At 40.5% G+C, this 24,113-nt stretch overlaps 1 long non-coding RNA gene and 1 pseudogene across 1 annotated transcript; both read right to left on the bottom strand.

Annotated features, from left to right (window-relative positions):
* Positions 1-496: 496 nt before the first annotated feature.
* Positions 497-1,415, bottom strand: LOC148917091 (uncharacterized). The gene is made up of 4 exons (XR_016127307.1): positions 1,316-1,415; positions 837-886; positions 615-708; positions 497-532 (listed from the first exon to the last, which is right to left on the bottom strand). It is a non-coding gene; the product is annotated as an uncharacterized LOC148917091 (long non-coding RNA).
* Positions 1,416-15,114: 13,699 nt separating this feature from the next.
* LOC148917090 (glutamate receptor 1.2-like) lies at positions 15,115-22,315 on the bottom strand (annotated as a pseudogene).
* Positions 22,316-24,113: the final 1,798 nt, after the last annotated feature.

The following is a 24,113-nucleotide window of genomic DNA, read 5'->3' as shown; positions in this document are numbered from 1 at the left end:
AAAAGAAACCCCTAGCATCCCAGTACCCTAACATGGAAAAAGAAGTGCATAATTTAGAATTCTGTAACAGAAATTGTCTCATTAAATTAAACAGAAATTTAAAAAAAAACAGTGAATTTAAGGCTTTGAGATGTAATCGACTAATTGAAAAAAAAAATGAGGATGAGAGGACAATTGACAAACCTCTTTGCTAGTCAAACGCAGAACCCTACTTCGTTTTTCTTGTAACACCTTCAAAGTCGAGTCAACATTACTGTTTGTTCTACAAAGATATTTACAAACCACGAGAACGTCATAAAATACCTTTATTGTAAATTTCTTCAACACAAAAAATCCAGAACCAAAATATTTGTGAAATTCTATTAAAGAAAAAAACTGAAATTAAAGAGAGGGAGAGAGAACATTGTATACATAACCAACTTCTGTTACATATACTGCGCTCATGTCCCACATCAGCACAAGGGCAATGGCAAGCCTTCATTCACGCACAAACAGATCACTTGCCATTACAGGTTCAAAAGCATGTTCAATCCTATCATAGGGGAGAATACAATCAAAATTAATAAAGGGAAAGAAATTGAAATACGAGATGGAGGTGATTAAAAGATGCAAACCTTGTTTCTATTTCAAAGTCCACGAATAGATGTAGTTGCACCATTTTGTTGTAGTCCTGCAATGCACAAAGTCATCAGCTTCACCCAAGCAACTCTGCGTGCCAATTCAAATCCACCATGAACCAATCCATAAGCTCAAACATAGAACCCAATCATATTATAAACCGTCACACAAAGGCTTACTTTTGGTCCAAAAGGGCAATTCAAGGATATGGTTCTTACCTGAAATGCTTTGGTGAGGTTGCAAAATCACCTTTCCTCATGCTCAAACCCTTCAACAACCAAAAAAACAATGAAAGGAAATTTTCATTGTAATTCCAAGCAAATGCAAGAAAGAAGAAAAGCACCAAATTTTCAATTCAAGATAATTATAGAACAAAGACTCAAACTTTTGCCCTTATGTCCTTGAGTTTCCACAGAAACCCAAGTGATTTCAATAAAAAGTATAATGTTATTAAGTGGGTGACCTCAAACGCTCTTATAAGCATAATTATTGAACTCCTACCCACAAAACAACAGTAAAATGTTTAAAAAGACGAAATTTTCTGTTTTTTTCTTGCATTTTCTTAGCAAACAGGAGGATAAGTAGGTTTCTACATATTTTATACAGTGTTAAATCATATTTCCTTTTAGATGCAAACAGATATTAAGCTCCTAGGGTTCATTATCCACATGCTCAAGTAGAGAGAGAGAGATCTTGCCTGCTTAATAATATTTTGATTGAGATCCTCGGAAAGACCGCAGGTCCCACGATTGATCATGTCATCGTCGGATGGCTGTCGTTGAATCTCGAGGAGGAGCGTCGGGAGATACAACGGGTGAGGCATTCGAACCGTCGTCGAAAGACTACCTACAAAACATCAAAAGAAGACGTGCTTAAAAAAGAAGAAGAGAAAAAGAAAGACATATCTGAAAAATTGAAGAAGAAAACCCAACAAATAACAGCCTGAGGCACAAGCGAAAGAAAGAGGAAGAAGGCGATATGAGACAAAAGGCGAACAAATAAAAGAAGATTATCGATGAAGAGAGGACCAAATGGGCCAGAACCAATTCGCACCATAGCAGCCACAAAGCGAAATCAGCGGCCGCATGAAAGCCAGGATCAAGCTTCAACGTGAAGCTCTCATGGGAGAAAGAGCCAATAAAAAAATATCTCCCATCCCCCAACAATTCCAACAAAAGGCAAAACCAGCTGGTTGGACTTTTCTCATCATAGAGTTTTCTCTCCTTTTTTTTTCCTTGTTCTTTTTTTTTTTTTTTTTTACGACAAACAAAAGAAAACCATGTTCAAGGAAAATTAATAATTAACTTTTTAGAAGCAAGACAAACGAAAAATAGAGCATGAAAGATGTGTACTGTGTGGTGGATGTACTAATATGATATGAAAGTTGATAAAAAAAAGAAAAAAGAAATACTCAGGAATCCAATAAATGTAGCAGATCAATTGAAGTATTATAAAGTGATTCTTTGGTTCTAACCTTTGTAAGTATATTATTGGATTAAAAGAGCGTTTTCAAGTTTTGTTGTCCTAGTAATTAAGAGATAAAGTGATTCTTCACTTCTAAGTATTATTTTCACTCTACTGATCAGAAAAGCTTTTTCAAGTTTTGCTTTCCTTGAGAGAGAGAGAGAGAGAGAGAGAGAGAGTATTGAATAAAAAATTCCACAAAAACAAAAGAAACAAACAAATTCAAAAACCAAAAAACAACAGAAAATCAGAGTTAGGACCACTTTGAAATGTTTTGAAAATTTTCCACTACTTTAAATACCAACAAATTGCAATTTGCAAGCAAAAAAATGAGAGCGTCGCATAGCGCTGCTTGAATACAGGCGAGTGATTGATTCCCCATGAGCCACCTACACACAAAGAGAGACACCATGTTTTCCCTCAATCAATTACGCATTGTCACTCTCTCCTCATGTTGGGAGTTCTCAAGTTACCCAATTGCCAAAACACTCAAAGGATTTACCAACATGCTCGATATCTTGTAATCATCTAAACCCATCATTACAACAACAAATTAACACCAACCAATTGTCAATTGATGCCATTAGCTAATTCCTATGCTCTATTCACAAACCTTAAAACAATTAATTGGAATTTCAGCCTAGAAACTCACCCTTGCTTAACAGATTGAAAACACCAACCAAACTGCTCTATCCAAAGCAACAAAAGACCACCCGCAAAATATCAAAAGAAAACATGGTTTAAAAAAAGAAGAAGAAAAAGGAAGAAAAAAACAGAAAAATCGGAGATGAAATTAGTTTGAGTATTTTATACATGCACAATCTTTTCATTAAACCAAAAAAATTAGCTACAGAAAAATCTGTACGGAAAGAAACCACTCTGTACGGATCCCCTCATTCAACAATGCTCTCATGATTCAATTACAAAGCATATGCTCTGATGTAAATTGTATTATAAATTACAGGTGCTTTAGACAGAGGAAGTGCAAAACCTAAGAAGGATCTAAAATGATCTACTTCTCAAAAGATTTACAAACATATGCACTTATATAGATATCCAAAATGACAAATTGAAGGAGCTTTAACATCAAATTAATTATATATATATATATATATTATGACTCATGAAAACACCCACTTTTGTTTGCTTGGGTTAAGTAGTGTATATAATTTTTGGTTCATTTCAGAGAAAGATTTACTGCAAAGCATTTGAAACAGAGCAAATATAGTCCAAAAAGTCAGGTTCCCTTGAGAATGCCTTTACCAGTCAAAATTTCAAAATCTAACAATAGAAACCCAATCACAGTGCCTTCCCATTTATCAAAACAGAACAACACACTCATATATACAAAGGTACAAACTTGAACTGAAATAACACACAAAGATGCATAATTTCACTCACACAACCGAACCCAATTCCCTCCACTTCCTTTTATACCCCTCAAATTCACTAAAAGCAGAAAATTTAACAACTAAAGGAAATGATGTGATGGAGGAAAGAGTGATATCGGAGAGGCCAAGCGAGAAAAGAAACATAACATTCAACAAATAAGTACAAAGTCTTATATACAAAGGTACAAACTTGGACTGAAATAACACACAAAGATGCATAATTTCACTCACACATCCGAACCCAATTCCCTCCACTTCCTTTTATACCCCTCAAATTCACTAAAAGCAGAAAATTTAACAACTAAAGGAAATGATGTGATGGAGGAAAGAGTGATATCGGAGAGGCCAAGCGAGAAAAGAAACATAACATTCAACAAATAAGTACAAAGTCTTACTTGCAAAGACCTCTTCATGACATTAAACACACATATGTATGACAAACTCGTAGTTGAACATCAAAATATACATTTCAGAGTACTATTGGTGATCTTTGCTGAAACAATTCATCGGAAAACAATCAAGATAAGTACAAGCAGAAAGAAAATAAAAAATAAAAAAATCACCACACAGTAAATCTATAACCACACGCATAACAGAAAATCTATAACATCTATTAGAATTATAATTCTGATCTGCGAGTCATAAAAATAAAAAATAATTTTTTTTAAAAAAGGTTTCTATAACCACATGCAAGCAGAATATCAATACCACGCATGAACATCAATTACAGTTGATGAGGCTGACTGTGATGGTTCTCATATTGATTACTCCAGTTCTTTTTCCTTAGATCTTCCTCCCTGTAAAAACAAACCAAACACAATTTCTGATTTACTTCTCAATTTTTCGACATGACAAATGAATAAACCAACCTAGAAAACCGAAATCCTTTGAGCTAAACCCGTGCGATGAGAAGAAGGATGAAGCGCATCTGGAGCAACAACATGCGAACACAACATCCGAGAGAGAACAGATAAGATAAAGACCAAAGGGTGGCTAGATTTGCAGCGCGCCTCCCCAAGAAATCGACCCCCACGCATGCGAGCGGTGAACTACGATCTTCCATGGCTGCCCCAAACAGCCCACCCAACCAAGCTGGTTGGCAAAAAGGCGGTCAGCAAGCGAAGCGTCGAATCGAAAGAGACGCGAATGGGAAGGGGCAAAAAGGGAACATAAGGGAAAATTTAATAAAGGGCAAAATCGACAATTCACTATTCCTAAGCTACAGTCTAGGAACAGTGAATTCGTGAACTCAGTTTTAGTATATATATAATTTGAAATTGACATTATATGAGCAATCAAGATTTGAGTTATCAACAACTTTATAATAAACAAGATCTGATTAAAAAAAATAATTGAGTTAAAAATTGTCTTGGCAGGTAAACTAGCTAATACAAATAAAAAGGCTTGTGACTGAGTGGTTGAAATTTGTCGAAAAATATTGGTAGCATGATAGCGAGACAGTCCTCCAAATTGTCCTTTTTGTACGTACACGAGATGTCATTAATTTACTATCCTTTATCAACTCATGTGCTCTTGCTCTGTTCTTCTTTCTTTTAACAAGCTTATCTTTCTTTTTTCTTTTTTGTTGCTGCAGACAATGCGTTTACATCAAAATCACAAATGTGCCGATGATGGTCATGAGTGTAAATCGAACGACAAGTGCATCGATTATCATCGTTATAGAAACAAGCTAAAACGATGGTGTGCTATTGAAGTCTTAAAGAAAGGTTTTTCGTCCAATAGTTCTTCTCAAGGACATGGTCGGAACTACACAAGGGCTACATTGTAGTCCAATGAGGTTTTTGGGATAAAAAATATTAAACATATATATTTGCTTTCTTTCAAATTCATTTCTTTATGAATTTAGTTGCTGGGCAACAATAAAAATACACATTAAAATAATTACACTTTCAATTATGTTGTTGAACATATTTTCATTTTGATAATATATGGTTTTTGGTTGCATTTAATATATGTATTTGTCTTCGGTTAAAGCTTATTGAAAATTCTAAGGATCTTGTAGTTCAAATAGTTAAGAACGTTTACCATTGTCTAAGTTTCAATTTTTCCTCCCCAAATATCGCATGTATCGAAAGAATTTTTTATTATTATTGAAAATTAATCAATTGAGCTATAAACTAGGGTGGTTTATATGATTTAAAGTTTTATTTCTTCAAAGACTAGAAATTAGATGAAAAAATTGATCATTAGATTTTTATCTCTGATGATGGATGATGAGAGAGATTGGTGATGAACCACCTTGATCCTCCTATAGAGATGGCAATTCCGTTAGATGTCGTTCAATCAGATGACTAAATGTGACTAATTCAGAGGGGCTGCCACAAATCCCATATGCCCAATTCTGCCTCTTCTTTCTGATGATCTTCTGCTTTGCCTTTCAATGTTTGTTGCATATTTTTGGTTTTTCTTATCACCAAGATTGTTTTAATAGACTGATTAATAGAGAGTACATGAGTTAGGCTGACAAGTGACAAGCATGCAATATTCTCAGAGTCCATAAATTCTCTTGGATATATATACATATATATATATATATTCCTCTTCTATTGAGAGATTCTTCAAATAATTTTATTTGAGGGGCATCCTCTAAGGTCCGTTACGAATTTTTTAAACGATCCAAACTATCTATTTTTTAAGTATATATTCATAGATCATTTTTGAAAAAAGTTAGACAAATCGGAAACCGTTCCGACATCAAATTATGTTTTACAAAATCATTGATCAAGGTGCTTCAAGAAAGTACTAAAATCTCAATAGTTTCAAATCAAGTTGGCATTTTAATGGGCAGACCATGTTTTGGTGGATGCACCCCTGATTAGGATAGCTGTACCTTTGGAAGTACTATAGTGCCCTTTATAGGGAGATTGATTGTAACACCCCGACTCCAATTATTTTCCTATTTTAATTAAATTAAGAGAAATTATTAATTTACTCTTGGGTTAAGGGTAATTTTGGTCATTTTCTTATCCGGGAAGATTTTGGGACCATGAGTGATTTGGTTGCGTAGGTGGTACTGAGACGAAACCGTGACAGGCGGTGAGGCTTGAATCGGAGATTTAATGAAGTTTTGGCGATCAAAATAAGCTCGATGGCGGAAGCGTAATTATTTCGAAAAGTTTTGAGTAAAAATCAGATTTTTCATTTTTACCTCACTCTCTCTCTCTCCCCGCGTACGCTCTCTCTCTCTTCCGTTTCTCTCCCCCGATACCGACTTTCTCTCTCTTCGATTCCCTCAACTCCGGCCACGGAAAAGGCCGCACCGGTCCCGTTCGACTCGTCGTGAAGTCCCGATCACGACCCACCCAATTTCCGCGGAAACCTCGAATCCGGCGCGGTTTCATGGTTGAACCGAAGCTTTCCGATCGTTGCGCCCCGCCACCACCGTCCGTTTCAGTAAAATTGATGGGCTTTCTTCCTCTTTTCGTGTTCCTAGCTGACCGCTATTTGCTTAGGATTGGAACGATTTGGAGGTTTTGGAAGTTAATTTTGAATTAGGTTTTGGTCGGTTTCAATTTGAAATTTCGGCCAGTTCCGTCTGAATGGATCTTGTGGCGTTGAAGAAAGTGATCCTGACCTTGAGAAGAAGCTAGGGTAGGAAGGGTGGCGTTGGTGTGGAGATTTTCCGTCGCGTAAAATTTCTTCCACACCCAGCTGTTGCGGGCGTGTGTGGCGGCGCGTGGCCAAGGCTGGTGAAGTTGCTTTTTATCTTGATGAGATCCTTAGGTTGTCACGAGTGCGTAGGATTTTGCGGATCTCAATTTGGATGTCGTTTGACTATCGAACGTATTTCGCATATTGTGAGTTATCCAGGTTCGATAAGTTCTAACCGTGGGATCGTTTTCAAACTGAAATATGTTGATCTAGGTACTTTTAGAAACCTATAGGAATTTGCGGATCGTGAATCGGAGCCCCGGATGTTCCGATTCAATGATTTGAAGTTTGGGAATTCGCGATAATCGTATGATTGAAGCGATTCCCAAACCTGTAATCGACCTTAGGATATTTCATTGGACGTACACACACCGGGAACTTGGGGATTTAAGTATTTCCTTTTGTGAATTTCTATTTTGGAAGTGCGATTATATTAATCAAGGGTTCGTATCTCGAAATAGGTACTTGGTCGATCATTTGCAGCAGGGGACCCTCTCGGGGCGGGCAGCTTGGGATTATTTGTGAGTGGACTTTGTTTTAAGCATATGCATGGTTTTATTGATAAAATATTTGTGCATATATTTTAAATGGTAAATGTGATTTAATAAGTATTTGGTTGAGGGATTTAGATATTCTTATACGTATTGGCAATATATTTTGAATATGGATATATTTGAGTATGATGAATATGTTGATATGAATTTTGGGATGTTTATCTATATTGCCTATGTATAAAGTATGAGAGGATGTCATGGTGAGATTGTGGAAAGACATGAGTTTGAGGGTTGGTTGTGAGATATATGAGTATGTTAAGTGAGTACCATTCCCTAGTTACTTGGACTTCCCACACACGTCGTTAGCGATCTTGCCGGTGGGGTGGGAAGGCCATGAGATTGGGGTCTCACATGTCGCTGGCGTGCCGCTGTGTGAGACACTTCCCATCGCGTCGTTGGCGCGTCGCGTGGGAAGAGTATGTATATTGCTTAATATTATCACACACGTGCTGGCGATGCGGTGGGGTGATGATACTGTCTCGCGGCCGTAGGACTTGTTATGAGATATGTGAGCTACACGTGTCGCTTGATGAAAGTGCCGGTGTGTGAGCTATGGAGTTCCCGTCCCCCGGTGACTACTCATCCCTCGGACGCGGTTAGTGTTCAAAATCCTGCGTGACTTAGCTAACAATCTCGGCTGGATTGTTTCCCCGGTACATTAGTATGGAGAGAAGTATATATTATATTATAGTTATAGTTATAAATATATATATATATATGTGATTACGGGTTGATGAGAGTTGCATATTTTTGGGAGTAGAGTTGTGGTTTTGAGATTTGGAGATTTATTGGATTTTGGGATGATGTGTTTTGAGTATTTGGTTTATGAATTGTGAAACTGCATGCTTGAGCATTATTTTTACACGGTGAGGTTATTATGTTGTTTTAAAATGCAAACTTTATTTTTGTCCACTCACATATTTCTGTTTTGCGTCCCCCAGGCAGATAGTTGCTTTTGCAGCGTTCGAAGCGAGGTTGTGAGCTCCAAACATTTCATTCGTAGATAGGACTTGTAAATTCCTTCTACTCAACTGTTTGTTGTAAACAAATTCTGTTAGATGCTCTATTATCGCCCATGTTAGGTTGTTACTTAAGTAGCCGGAGGCCACTATTTTGTTGTTGTATGTTGAAAGCATATGTGATTGAGATTTATATTATGTAAATTATGCAGGTTGAATATTGTTGGGTGTGGCATTTTACTGGGAGAGGCTACAAAATTTTGTAGGATGTCTTGGGTTTTTAGTAAGTGGGCCCGCATTGGTGTGATGTCGGCATCAAACGGAGGTCCGCCAGGTTTGAGGAAGTTGGGGTCCACATCATTGATAGTAGATATTCTTCTCGTCTTTTACAAGAATCATGACAGATCCTGGTATTATTCATATTGGGATAAGACAATAAGCAAATAATGCATGGGGATGCTCCAACTTTACCAATCTACATTAGTGCGAGTATAAATGTCACATCCCGGGACCGCCCGACGAATAGCGATATTGTCCGCGGCCTCTGCCTCACGGTTTTGTTTCTAGAGCTCACGAGCAACTTCCCAGTGGGTCACCCATCCTGGGATTGCTCTAACCTCCAACTCGCTTAACTTCGGAGTTCCTCGACTCCAAAACCAGGAGCTCTCAAAAGGCCTCGTGCTAGATGGATGCGGGTGTGCACATATAAGGCACATCACCCCTTCTCCGTTGGTCGATGTGGGATCTTACAATCCACCCCCCTCATGGGCCCGACGTCCTAGTCGACCACACTCGCACCACACGACAGAGTGGCTCCGATACTAAGCTAACAGGACCCGCTCCGAATTTCCTGAACCCGAGGCGAACCCCGCGCGAGACCCCGGCATCACACCCACGCGGGTTCACTCTTAAAACTATGTCCTCATTTACCAGAGGATTAAGGGCATTTAGACTTTCTGCCAAAATTTACAGAGTCTCCCTGTAAATTGAACATTTCAAAATATCCACCGCATAAAACACATTTTATAACCTAACCCAAAGCACAATATAATCTCATGCAATTTATACAAATGGCCTCCGGCCTTCAAAAGATTCTTGCAGAACTGAATCGCTACAATATTTTTAAAATAACTTAATGCATCAAACATGCGTATAATAAATTCAAAATTTATTTATGCACACCTTCACTCACTTAGTCCCCAGGACAAACCTTAATTCAACCAAGTTTCGGGACCAACAACGAGGTCCAAACCAAACTCAATAAGACCACCTAAGTGGAGTCTAATCTGTGGCTGCACCTAGTAACTCAGGCTGCCTACGTACCCTACTATGATCAAGCCACACGTAGCTCTTTCGTATCTATCCTGACTCCTAATATCAAATAAACCATTACAGCCATACAAATTCATACATTCTAGGATTTATTCATCACAACTCACCAAGTACAATCACAATATCTCCCCATGCGCTGGAACATTCAAAGTTACGTATGAGACCTATCCGCACTCCGGATAAACCTACGACACGTGAGAACTCATCAACATATTATAATTTCAGGACCATCCAACGGTCCCAACTTAGCGAACCCGGAAAATACGCGATATGCGATATCCGTTCGGAACTCTAGGTATCCAAAATGAGAGGATCATAGTGGGACAAAATGCCCCTCACATTTCACAGTGCCCCACGCCGCCACGTCGCAGTGCATGGGTGTCCAAAGCGATATCGACGTGAAAACTTCCAAATCGAGAGCTAAGACTCCTACCCTAGGTAATACACCTAATTTGAGTCACTTTTTGTGACAGACCCGCCTCCAATTTCCTAACCCGAGACCTGCGGAGACCTCGCATCACCCCATGCCGGGTCCTCCTTAAATCTATGTCCTCGCTACTGAGAGAGGATTATGGCACGAGACTTCCTGAAATTTCGTGAGTCTCCCACATAAATTGAACATTTCCCCAAAATTTCCACCTGCATACAACACATTTTATAACCCAACCGGCGCACTCATAATATAATCTCATGCAATTACATAAATGGCCTCCGGCCTTCAAATGATTCTAGCGAACTGCCCAATAATAATTTTAAAAAATAACTTAATGCATCAAACATGCACATAACAACTTCAAAATCTATTTATGCACACCTTCACTCACTCAGTCCACAGGACGAGCCTCAATTTAACCAAGTTTGAACCAACAACGAGGTCCAAACCAATCTCAGTAAGAGCCACCTAAATGGGGTCTAATCTGTGGCTGCACCTAGTAACTTCCGATGCGCCTCACGTACCCTACTAAGGGATCAAGCCACACGTAGCTCTTTCGTATCTATCCTGGCTCCTAATATTAGAAAACCATTACAGCCATACAAATTCATACATTCTAGGATTTAATCATCACAACTCACCAAACACAATCATAGTATCTCCCCATACGCCGGAACATCCAAAATTACATATGGGACTTATCCGCACGCCGGATAAACCTACGACACATGAGAACTCATCAACATATCACATAATCCCCTCATACGACGGGACGCACCCGACCTCGTGTAGGGTGCATCGGCTTCAACACGCCGGCTAATCCAAAGACGCGTGGCGACTCACACCGGGCCCGCTACATTCTCACCACTCACACAATCATATCTCCTCATGCGCCGGGACGCGCTGCCGCCACGTGGGTCCGCCAACACACCGCTAATCCAAGACGCCGTGCGACCTCACCCGGGCCTCGACTACATTCTCACCAACCCTCACACAATCATATCTCCCTCATATGCCTCGGAACGCACCCGCCACGTATGGGGTCCGCCAACACGCCGCTAATCCAAGACGCGTGCGGCGACTCACATTGGGCCTGCTACATTCTCACCAACCTCACACAATCATATCTCCTCATACGCCGACACACCCGCCACGTGGAGTCCGCCAACTCACGCCGCTAATCCAAAGACGCTGCGACTCACACCGCAGGCATGACTACATTCTCACCAACCTCACACATCATATCTCCCATACGTGACACACCCGCCACGATGAGGTCCGCCAACACGCCGCTAATCCAAAGAAGCGCAGCACCACACCAGGCTGGCTACATTCTCTGACCCTCACACAATCATATCTCCCTCATACGTCGGTATGCACCCGGCCCACGATATAAGTGGGTCTGGCTAATCAACGCTGCGGCTAATCCAAAGACGAAGTGCGACTCACACCGGGCCTAGCTACATTCTCACCAACTCACACAATCATATTCTCCTCATGCATTCGACACACCCGCCACGTATGGGAGTCCGCCAACACGCCGCTAATCCAAGGACGGCGTGCGACCTCTGGGCCTGACTACATTCTCACCAACCTCACACATCATATCTCCCCTCATACGCCGGATACCCGACCACGATGGAGTCTGTCCAACACGCTGCTAATCCAAAGAAGCGTGCGACCACACCGGGCCCGCCATTCTCACCGCCCTCACACAATCATATCTCCCCTCATACGCCGGATGCGACCCGCCACGATGGGTCCGCCAACTCGCCGGCTAATCCAAGACGAGCGACTCACCCGGCCTAGCTACATTCTCACAACCTCACACAATCATATCTCCTCATACGCCGACACACCCGCCACGATGGTCTGTCCAACACGCCGGCTAATCCAAAGACGCGCGTGCGACCTCACACCGCTCGCTACATTCTCACGGCAGCTTACACAATCATATCTCCTCATACGCCGGGATGCACCGCCATGTATGTCTGTCACACTGCGCCGACTAATTCAAGGCGGCGCTGTAACCTTAGGCTCCGCTACATTCTCACCACCCTCATGCATCACTCGCCGCTACATTCTCACGCCATCATACATCGCTCACTTTAGTGTCTCGCCTTACATTCTCATCACCACACGGGTTTAAAGGCCTCAACATGATCACAATATAAAGAGTACATTGGGGTAATGCGTATAGCACTGTAAACTAACATTCGATACTCTTTAATACCTTCGTATACATACCTAATTACATTAATCACATAAAATCCTTTATTTCGTAAAACTCAACCCTGGTATAGCATATGATAATTTCTGCAATTTAAATCATATAATAATATCCTAAATTCACGTATAAACCATTTAACTCAACAACGCTCAAGACCTGTCACTAAGGTCATTCTAACCCTCCCGGAATGGTAGAACTGCAACAAAAGTCTAGCGGTCAACCTAGGGTCAAACTACCCAAACTTGGTCAAACAGGCCCGCGGGGGGCCCACGACCTCCAAATTATGATCCAGTTCCTATAGGTTCTACAAGGTCTAGGACACACGTCCTACAAGTTTGGTCCAGATCGGACGGTCGGATCGCTCACGATCGCACGATCGGTGTCACTAAAACCCTAACCCTAGGGTTGGTATTTCAGTATCCGGGACTCCATTTTACGATCCGTCAAATCCTACGATCCTGTAATACCTAGATCAACATATTATAACTTCAGGACCATCCAACGGTCCAAACCTAGCGAACCCGGAAAATCGCGATATGCGATATCCGTTCGGAACTCTAACGGTATCCAAAATGAGATCCGAGCACACCTACGCACTCGTGACATCGAGAGGATCGCGGTGGGACAAAATGCCCCTCACTGTAGTGCTCACGTGCGCCGCCACACGCGCCGGCAGCCCGGTGTATGGTGTCCAAAGCGATATCGCATCGCCGGAAAACTTCCAAATCGTGAGCCAAGACTCCTACCCTAGGTAATACACCTAATTTGGAGCCACTTTTGTTCTTGGGCATACCCCAAAAACTGATCCGGAAGTGGCCTAATCTCATCCTGAATCCGTGCCAAATCCAATTCCAAGATCGTACATCCTACGCTCAAAATCGATGCAATCCTACCCAACCATCAGCTAGATCATGAAAAATAGGAAGAAATCCATACCTTATACGTCCAATTTGGTGGAGAAATGAGAGAGAACAGCGATTTAAATTGAGAAAAATCGCCATTGGATTTTCTGCAGGTTCCGTGAGCTTCGCCTTCGCAGACTTGGCTGTGGTTGGAAGCGGAAGACAAGCGGTCATTTTGGACCAACACCACTCGAATGGTGGCGGTGGAAAAACCGCCGCTGCTTTGTTTTGACAGGGGAGAGAGAGTGAGAGAGAGAGAGAGAGAGACGGGGGCAATTCCGTCTTTCAACCAAAAACCAATTTCAAAATATTTACGATTATGCCACTGAGCTTCATTTGATCATATCTCTCATTACAACTCCGATTAGCCCACTACGTGTCTACGGACTCATCTCACCGTGCTCTACGCAACGGTACAACCGGAATTCCCAAATTCCTTTCGGATAAGAAAATGACTAAAATACCCCTATCCTACGGGTAATTTCTCAATTCCACTTAAATAAATTAAAACATGGGATAAATTTGGGGTCGGGGTGTTACACTTTTGTTCTTGGGCATACCCCAAAAACTGACCGGAAGTGGCGAATCTCCTCAAATCGGAAACCCACCAGAAATCGAAGTTTCCCTACGCTACAAATTGATCAATTCTACCCAACAGTGCAGCTATATCTCGGAAAATAGGTGAGAAACCATACCTCACTTGCTGTAATCGTGGCGGACGACGGAGAACGAAGCCGGCGGTTTGGCGAAACCGAGCTGTTTTCTTCGATTTTCCAGCAAAACCGGACGGTGGCGGCGAGACACAGGCTGGGGTAGGAAGAAGAGACGCTGGCAGTTATTTTGGTACCGGCCCGTAAGTTTGGTACGGACGAGCACGGCCGGTTAAACGTGGCGGTCGTTCCGGCCGTGCGAACCCGAGGATAGAGAGGAGACGCGCTGGAAGAAGAGAGATGAGGGCAGTTCCGCTTTTAACCAAAACCTATTTCAAAATATTTACGATTTTTCCACTGGTGATGTTTTGCCCAGAACTTTTCACATCGTTCCTCGATTCGAGCCCACTACGTGTCTATGAACTCATCTCGCCGTGCTCTTCACGAACGTACAACCGAATTCCCAAATTCCTTTCGGATAAGAAAAGGACTAAAATGCCCTTATCCCACGGGTAAATTCTTAATTCCACATAAATAAATTAAAACATGGGATAAATTTGGGGTGTCGGGGTGTTACAATAAATTTGGGATTTAAAGACGATTCCCTTTTTAATTTCACACTAATTTCCCGAAATCTCATAGAGGACCTAGTACTTGCTTGGGTTATGTATAAATCTTTCCCTTATTGCTTTTGATTATTATGTCAATAATATAGATTTTGCTTTCGGAAAACAAGAGATTAAAGAAAAAACTGCATTTCACTCCTATACTTAACAAAAGAGAAGCAAGCATATTGCTTATAAGTGACTTTTATCTGTTTGTAAAATCACGATTTCACACAGCTCCCGTACAACCTCAGCGACTACAATGGGGAGCAATATCTAGTTCTACATACCATAATACTTAGCTTCATGCACTATATGTATACTGCTTTTCTTGGTTTTCATTGGAAACTTTGTGAGAGAAGAACTTCCTTACACGCTGCAGCTTTTCTCGAACCCGATATCTAAATCTGAATTTTTTTGCGGCATACCATTTTTCTTTGAGAGGAAATATTATGAATATGAAAAGAGCAAAAGCTGAAGAAACCCAAGTAACGAGAAATAAACCACGAAAGGTATTGGGATCACTCACAGTTGTGTTGTCAAACATGGGAATTGTTCTCTTATGAAACCAGACCACCACCATCTCTATAAGCTTTCCCTCTTCTCTCATTCGTTGAATTTGCATTGACATATCATGGACCAATTTCGAACCTTTAGGGAAAACCTGCATATACAAAAAAAGATGAACAACGAACTAATCAGGTTGCTTAAGTAAAGTACATGCACTTAATTGTCAGAATCAGAAATACAAGGATCAAATTGGAAAATCTTAAAAACTACAGAAACTATAAATGTTAAGATGTTATGTGGCCAAAATATCATGCTTAATGTTGCTAGTTTTAGCGGAAATACAACATATGATTGATGCATAACTTAATTTAAGGAGGTTACTCACAAAGCCAAAACCATTGGTGCTAGTGCTAGATTCGGGTTTAATCATGGAGTAGCCAGTAGGATAGTGTGCAAGGAAGATCTTCATGTATGGAACCTCGTCAACTATAGCAGAGACACCACCATGCTTACTTCCTCTTGATAAAGCGTCGCATATTCTTCAACCGACCATGGGTTTAAGACCTTTGAAATTCAAGTTCTTTACCACTCCTGGGTGACTCAACGTGATTGGTAACCTATATAGTTTCTTGAGTTTAATCGTATTTGGTTAACGGTCATAATTGATGTCGAGTTGCTGTGTAACGGAAGTCAATATAAGCACAGCAAACACCCATATGATCACTACAAACTTTGTTAAATTGTTTAACAACTTCTCTCCTGTGAGAATCAAGACTGATCGTCAACTCAGACATCTCTAATCGTAATTTGAGTTCGTTCTTTCATCTGAATGGAGTTTGAGTGAACAAGGAATCATTTTGAATTAAGAGAATTCAGTCAGAAAAACATAATTCATAATGCTACTCTTTCTCATATCTTGAATAATCAGAAAAGACAAGGGTTGTTTCATAGAGGCGAAAACTAATGTGCAGTAAACTTGAATAATTGAAAGAAGTAGTGAGATATCGTGCACTTACTATGAGCAAACACAAGGGTTGAGAAGGCAAACCATAATATGGTTCCGATTTGCTGCGAAGGTGTGCCTTGGAATTCTGAGTTGTGGGACGCCAATTACCCACACAACGAGAACCGGTCAAGATAAAGAAACCCGCACTTGTGATCCGAGATTTGGCGAAAGGGGTTTCAAGAAAACCACATGTCTTCATTTTCACTTGATACTAGCATCCCCACACCTAAGTCAGGTATATGGTATTGTAGAACCAACATACTGAGATCTCTCCGATGTGATCGTGGTATCCCCAACAACAGCATCGAATGTCTAGTTAATATGCATTCCCAATATGCAAAAGTGTGTGGCAGGAAAATGAAAAATGAAAATTAGAAAGATTAAATCATTAAAATGTAATATAATGAGATGCAAATCTATTTTTGCATTACAAGTTACTAGCATACAATTACAGATGTATTTATCCAACATAATATTTATATTCCACCTGATATAAATTTTTAATTTCAAATTAAGCATACCTGGAGAACAACTTGGTGAACAAGATCATTGTAACTTGGATTAGCGCCAATCGCAAATGGAACGAAGTCATATTTAACTTCATACGGCAACCCTCTAATTGCAGCCTCAAATACGTCTATCACGAGCAAGCCTGAAATATGTTCGATTGGTTTGAGTATCATGGTTCTTAAGCACAAGTTCGTTGAACCCTTTTTCACCGGAATGCCAACTCTTAGTTTTATTTCGGAACTATTACTCAATTGCATCTTTGAACCTCTTGGGATGGTTGATGATCCTCCAGGCCATATGATTGTTTCGAGATCATTGGTAAAAGTAAATTTCTTCTGTTATTCAAAGTGGGTAGGAATCTCTTGTGTGCTTTTCTTCACATGGCCAAAATCCAACCCCGTTCCCTTTCCTATGATTCACAATCTCAAATGCACTTGAAACTAGCTTCCCGCTTTGGATATTGAATTTCTTCACCTTAAACCCTTAAACCTTGTTTGCAATATCTCTTGAAGAAGCAGAAGTCCATGTTTGGAGGATGTAATATTGTTTAAATTCACTAGGTTCAATCTCGTAGAAGTCCAGGTCCTCTCAACTGCTTCAGCTAGAGTCCAAGTTGCATTATATGCCCAAATTCCATCTAGGGTTACCGCATTTACTACTATTTTAGGATCCGATATGATATGATGTGTTGACGTGTACTTCTGAGGTGGCAAGTCTGTTAGCTCTTCACGTGTTTGTTAATCTGATTAGTTACTCTTGTTAGTCTAATTAGTTATTCTGTTAGCTCAGATTGGTGAAGGAGTCATTGTTACACAGCTATATAAGCTTGTGATTAGTTCATTTCATTATCATGTAAGAAAACACTTATGAGAAATATACAGAGCTTTACCTTTCTTTCATTTCTCTCTCTAAACCTAGATCTGAAATACTTTCTTTCCACCATGGTTATCATGGTATCAGAGCTTCGGCTCATCGATTCCTGATATTTTACGCTTCCGCTCCACAATCTCAAAGCCCGCCATCAGATCACCGCTTAATTTCATTTTCGAGCCTCAAATTGCAACAATGGCGAATCAGTGGCCGCTATGCGGTTTTGTCCAGTTTGCTCATATTTCGCGATTCTGCAATTGTTGTTCGCCAATCTTCTTCGTGTGCTCTTCTTCTTGACTCGGTGATGAATTCACCTCTGGTATGCCTGATATTCCTCTTCTTGACTCGATTCAGTCTTATTCAATTATGCTGTCTTATGATTTCTTGAAGCAACACAAAGATACTTCTCTAAATTCTTGAAGCACGAAGCACGCCTCTAAGATCTCTTTAGCCACGAAGCACTTATCTGAGATTTCTTTGAAGCACGGCTCTTTTCTTGAAGATCCGAATAATCTGATCTACCTGTTGAAGCACTATTGCTACTTTCTGATTTGTTAAAGCACAAAGCAATATTTGATTCTTAATTTGTTGCCACACAATTGTTGAAGCACAAGGCAAATATGACTTTTTCTATTCGAAAAATTGACGGTCTCTTAGGAGTCATTATTATTACTCAATGATGATAACTTTGTGAAATGGAATTATCAATTGCAATATGTCCTTCAAGGCTATGATCTATATGGTCACTTTGATGGCACCTCCGTGTGTCCACCTAAATATGTTGTTACTTGAACTGAGGAGTAACTCACCAGATTTCGAGGACTATCGACATTGGCTTCAACTAGATAAGGCTTTGCTTAGCCTACTCATTGCTCGCTAATCGATGATGCCATTGAATATGTAGTTGGTGTAAATCTGCACGAAGCTTGGTTGAGTCTCATTGCGATCGATATGCCTCTGTCTCAAGAGCTCGCATCAATCAACTTAAAACAGAGTTCTATACCATTCACAAAGGAGGGGATTCTATAGATAAATTTTTACTTAAGGCTTTGAAGCATATTCGAGACCAACTCTCTCGACCAGCAAGTATCAAGTTCTCTGATGATGATATAATCATTGCAGCCTTAAATGGTCTACCACCTGAGTTTGACATCATTAAGACTGTATCTTGGTGGCTCGTGACACACCAATATCACTTAAGGACTTCCGAGCATATCTCTTAACTATCGAGAAGAATATTGAGTCACGCATAACGCTATGCATCATAATATGACTGGTTTGCTCAGTGTTGAATATGGTTCATCGTCTCATGCTCAAGCTCCTGCTCGATCGAGCCATCGCTTCACTCATGGGGACACTAACCGCTCATCCACAGTCCTCTTATTCTTTCGATGCACAGGGCTTAATGGTTTCAAGATTCTTACGCTTGCCTTGCCTAATGTGCCATCATCTTCGCTACATTAGTCTTTTCACCCATGGGTCCTCTTCGCCTTCACTCCTAGAGGCGGGTCCAGGTGGTCGGTTCTCTTCTAATAATCGAGGCGGTTTTTCACCAAGGTTTTCTTCAAACTCCAGGAATCGGAATCAGCCCATCCCGGAATGCCAAATATGTAACAAGAGAGTTATACAGCTCCAAATTGTTATTATCGAATTCCAGAGAGTTCTTCTTCTCCTGTACTTGAATGTCAGATATGTGGAAAGAAGGGTCACATCGCATTGAACTGTTACCACAGGTCCAATTTCACCAACAAGGCACCTGGACTCTAGTTCCTCCTCCTTCTCATACAAACATTGTTGGGTGCAAGTGGATTTTTAAAGTTAAAAAGAATGCAGATGGTACTATTTCTCGATATAAGGCCAGGCTTGTAGCACAAGGGTTTAGTCAAGAATATGGTCTAGATTATGACGAAACATTCAGTCCCGTGGTTCGACATACTACAGTTCGTTTGATTTTGGGAGTGGTTCAATTTCAATGGAAATTACGTCAACTAGATGTTAAGAACGCCTTTCTTCATGGCGAGCTCCAAGAAGAAGTCTTCATGAAGCAGCCTCAAGGCTTTGTTGATCCTACATATCCTGATTTTGTTTGTAAACTTCAGAAGTCCCTATATGGCTTAAAACAAGCTCCTCGTGCATGGAATGCCAAATTTAAAGGATATTTGCCTACTCTGGGGTTCACAGTGTCTCCTTCTGATCCAAGCCTTTTTATCAAGAAAACTTCTTCTGATATTCTTATTCTTTTATTGTATGCGTTGATGAAATCATCCTCACAAGATCTAATCCTGCGCCTTGTCAACTCTGTATTCGTGATCTTGGGGAAGTATTCGAACTCAAGGATATGGGTCAGCTCAAATATTTTCTTGGTCTTGAGATTCACTATCAGGCTAATGGCAATATGTTTGTCAATCAAGCTAAGTATGCTAAGGATTTAATCAAGAAGGCTGCCATGGATACGTGTAAACCTTGTAGTACACCCTCCAAACCTCATCAACAAGCTTTGACAACTGATGGTCTTGCTCTTAGTGATCCTACATTGTATCGCAGTATTGTCGGGGCCCTACAATATTTAACCTTCACTCGTCCAGACATAGCCTTTGCGGTTAATACCGTCGTCAGGGCCATGCATAATCCCACCGATGTTCATTTTGGTTTTGTCAAAAGAATTCTCCGGTATCTAAGGTACTTACAAAGATGGGATCGCTTTCCCGGCACTATGCTTCTCTCCAACTATTGTGATGCCGAATGGGCTGGTGACCCAAACACTCGTCGATCCACCACTAGTTATGCAGTTTTTCTTGGCCATAATCCAATCTCTTGTGTCTAAAAGTAAGCTTCAGTTTCCCAGAAGCTCCACAGAGGTTGAATATTGAGCTTGCTCATTGGCTTTTTGCAGAGATTTCATGGATTAGGCTTGTTATGCACGATTTACATATGGTTATTCCTCAAGCTCGGGGCTTTTACACAGGATAACTTATGCCTTAGCACTAAGTGCTAATCCGGTACTTCATTCTCGTATCAAGCATATGGATATCGATTTCCACTTCATTCGGGAGAAAGTTCAAAACGAAGATCTCATTGTTCAATATGTTTCTCTGATGAGCAAGTGGCTGATATTCTTACCAAGGGTCTTCATAGTCCTCGCTTGTCAAACACTGTGGCAATCTCGGTCTTGGCTCACCCTTTACCGTGAGATTGAGAGGGGATGATAATAAAGATGATGTGTGACACGTGTACTTGCTGAGGTGGCAAGTCTGTTAGCTCTTCACGTGTTTGTTAATCTGATTAGTTACTCTTGTTAGTCTAATTAGTTATTCTGTTGAGCTCAGATTAGTGAAGGAGTCATTGTTACACAACTATATAAGCTTGTGATTAGTTCATTTCATTATCATGTAAGAAAACACTTCTGAGAAATATACAGAGCTTTACCTTTCTTTCATTTCTCTCTCTAAACCTAGATCCGAAATACTTTCTTTCCACCATGGTTATCAGGATCCTGCATGTAAAATATCCTCCTCAATCTTGAAGTAAGATTGTGGAGGCGGGTTGATGCTGGAGTATAAGACTTCAAACCAAGCACTCCTTGCGTTGACTCAATTACAGATGGGTCCATGGAAGAATGCAAGAAATTCATGCTAGTTGATGTCATGATCCAAGCATACCCTTCATTCAGTAGGCCTAACTTTTTTGCATTCAAGAAAAGGAGAGGAACAAGAAAATGTGATACATGCACCACAAATACCGTCGTCTTCAACTTCGTGAGGTTGCAGAGCTCTTCAATGATCTGTTCATCTGCTGAGGAGGCAGCAATGCAACTTTTATATAGAACATTCACATTTGCTTCTTCAAAGGAGTTGATAAAAAATGGAATGATGTCTTTCCTATAATCAGTGTTCTCATATAGAAGGATGACAGCCCTCCATTTGAACATTTCAATAGGGCCAATGATTGCCGTAACTTGAGAAGTTTCATCTTGTGCGATCTCAACAAAGAAGGGATATTAGGAGCATCGAAAGGACTAGTGAAGTTCAGAAAGTGACAATACAAGGACTTTAGTACGAAGTTCAGAAAGTGACAATACAAGGACTTTAGCTTCTTCTCCTAACTCTGCCAATAGGTTTGCTTCCATTCTTGTTTGTGCACCAATTATTGCTTCCACTTTGATCTCATCCAAAAGATTTAGAGCTGGATTTTGTTGAGGATCGCGAGTTGAGTTTAAGATAAAAGTATATAATGATAGTTTATTATAATTTTTTTTTTATTTATTACAATCATTATAACAAAGTTTAGAAAGAAAATTAATTTTATACTACAAAAACTAAAATATTAATATGTGGCTTACCTGCTGATAAAGCATGCAGAGCTTTTCCTTTGGAATCTCTGGTGTGTAGAATTACTCTTGTGGTGTAGTTATTATGTAGACGGTAGAAATCAGATTGTTGAAATGCAGCTGAGAATAATCTTTCCTTCCCTTGACCCCATATCAAGAATCACACCAACACGAACCTCTTCCACAACAATATTGGGACTGCCATCAATTTCAGCACACAAGAGACCTAGAAGGCTAGACAAGGTCACAAAGGATGGTTTGCTTCTTCCCTTGAAACTCCATATACACAAGAGCCCAACTTAATTTCTGCTTCTCTGTTGGTTGGTTTAACACCTGATCAGTATCATCCCGCATATATATAATGCTTCTTCATACGTTAATTAATTAGTGCTAGCTCGACCCGAGAATATTAATTTTATATTAGTTAAATAAAATGTTGTCTAAGGAGGAAAACTATCACTATGAAAATACCGTACGTGTGGGAGGGGTTGTGGACTATGAAAATACCGTTTACGTGTTCACCAAACAAATTGAATATTCTTTCAAGCTTGTTGCATGCGTTATGATAATTTAAAGAACACCTCTGATATGTCCACTGCTAGAGTACTTGTAACACCCCGACTCCAATTATTTCCTATTTTAATTAAATTAAGAGAAAATATTAATTTACTCTTGGGTTAAGGGTAATTTTGGTCAATTTCTTATCCGGGAAGATTTTGGGACCACGAGTGGTTTGGTTGCGTAGGTGGTACTGAGACGAAGCGTAGACAAAGCGGTGATGAAGCTTGAATCGGAGATTTAACGAAGTTTTGGCGATCAAAATACGTTCGGTGGCGGAACCGTAATTATTTTGAAGGGTTTAGTAAAAATCAGGATTGGATGGGTGGCTCGTGATTTGGAGATTTTCCGTCGCCGGAAATTTCTCTACACACTGCCGGCGCGTGTGGCGGCGCGTGGGCAAGGCTGGTGAAGTTGCTTTTATCTTGATGAGATCCTTGGGTTGCCACGAGTGCGTAGGATTTTGCGGATCTCAATTTGGATGTCGTTTGACTATCGAACGGATTTCGCATATTGTGCGTTATCCGGGTTCGATAAGTTCTAACCGTTGGATCATTTCCAAACTGAAGTATGTTGATCTAGGTACTCTTAGAAACCTATAGGAATTCGCGGATCGTGGTTGGAGCCCCGGATGTTCCGATTCAATAATTTGAAGTTTGGGGACTCGCGATAACCGCAAATACGATTGGCGATTCCCAAACTGTACAGCTGGACCTTAGGATATTCCTTTGGACGTAAGCGCACCGGGAACTTGGGGATTTAAGTATTTCCTTTTATGAATTTCCATCTTGAAACGTTATATTAATCAAGGGTTCGTATCTCGAAATAGGTACTTGGTTGACTATTCGCAGTAGGACCCTCTCGGGGCCGGGCAGCTTGGGATTATTTGTGAGTGGACTTTGTTTTAAGCATATGCATGGTTTTATTGATAAAAGACTTGTGCATATATTTTAAATGGTGATTTTGATTTAATAATTATTGGGTTGATGGATTTGAATATTCTTATAAGTATTCACAATATATTTTGAGTATGGATATATGTATTTGAGTATGATGAATATGTTGATAAGGATTTTGGGATTGACTATCTATATTGTCTATGTATAGAGTATGAGAGGTTGTTGTGGTGAGATTGTGGAAAGATATGAGTTAGAGGGATGGTTGCGAGATGTATGAGTATGTTAGGTGAGTACCATTCCCTAGTTACTAGGCTTCCCACACACGTAGTTGGCGATGCAGTGGTGGGAAGGCCATGAGATTGCGGGTCTCACACATGTCGTGGCAGTGCCGGTGTGTGAGACACTTTCCATCGTGTCATTGGCGCCGGCATGGGAAGAGTATGTATATTGCTTAGCATCATCACACACGTCCGTTGGGCGCACTGCGGTGGGTGATGATAATCGGCTCGCGCGCTAGGGGCTTGTTATGAGATTTGTGAGCTACACGGTCGCTGGCGTGCCGGCTTGGCAGGTGAGCTATGGAGTTCGGCCCCGCTGGACTACTCCATCCCCGGCCTTGCGGT

This window comes from Prunus mume, linkage group LG5, assembly GCF_029339155.1.
Source record: "Prunus mume cultivar Tortuosa linkage group LG5, ASM2933915v1, whole genome shotgun sequence".
Lineage (NCBI taxonomy): Eukaryota > Viridiplantae > Streptophyta > Magnoliopsida > Rosales > Rosaceae > Prunus > Prunus mume.
Note: the sequence above shows the minus strand (reverse complement) of the source record. Positions and strands in the feature narration are given on the sequence as shown.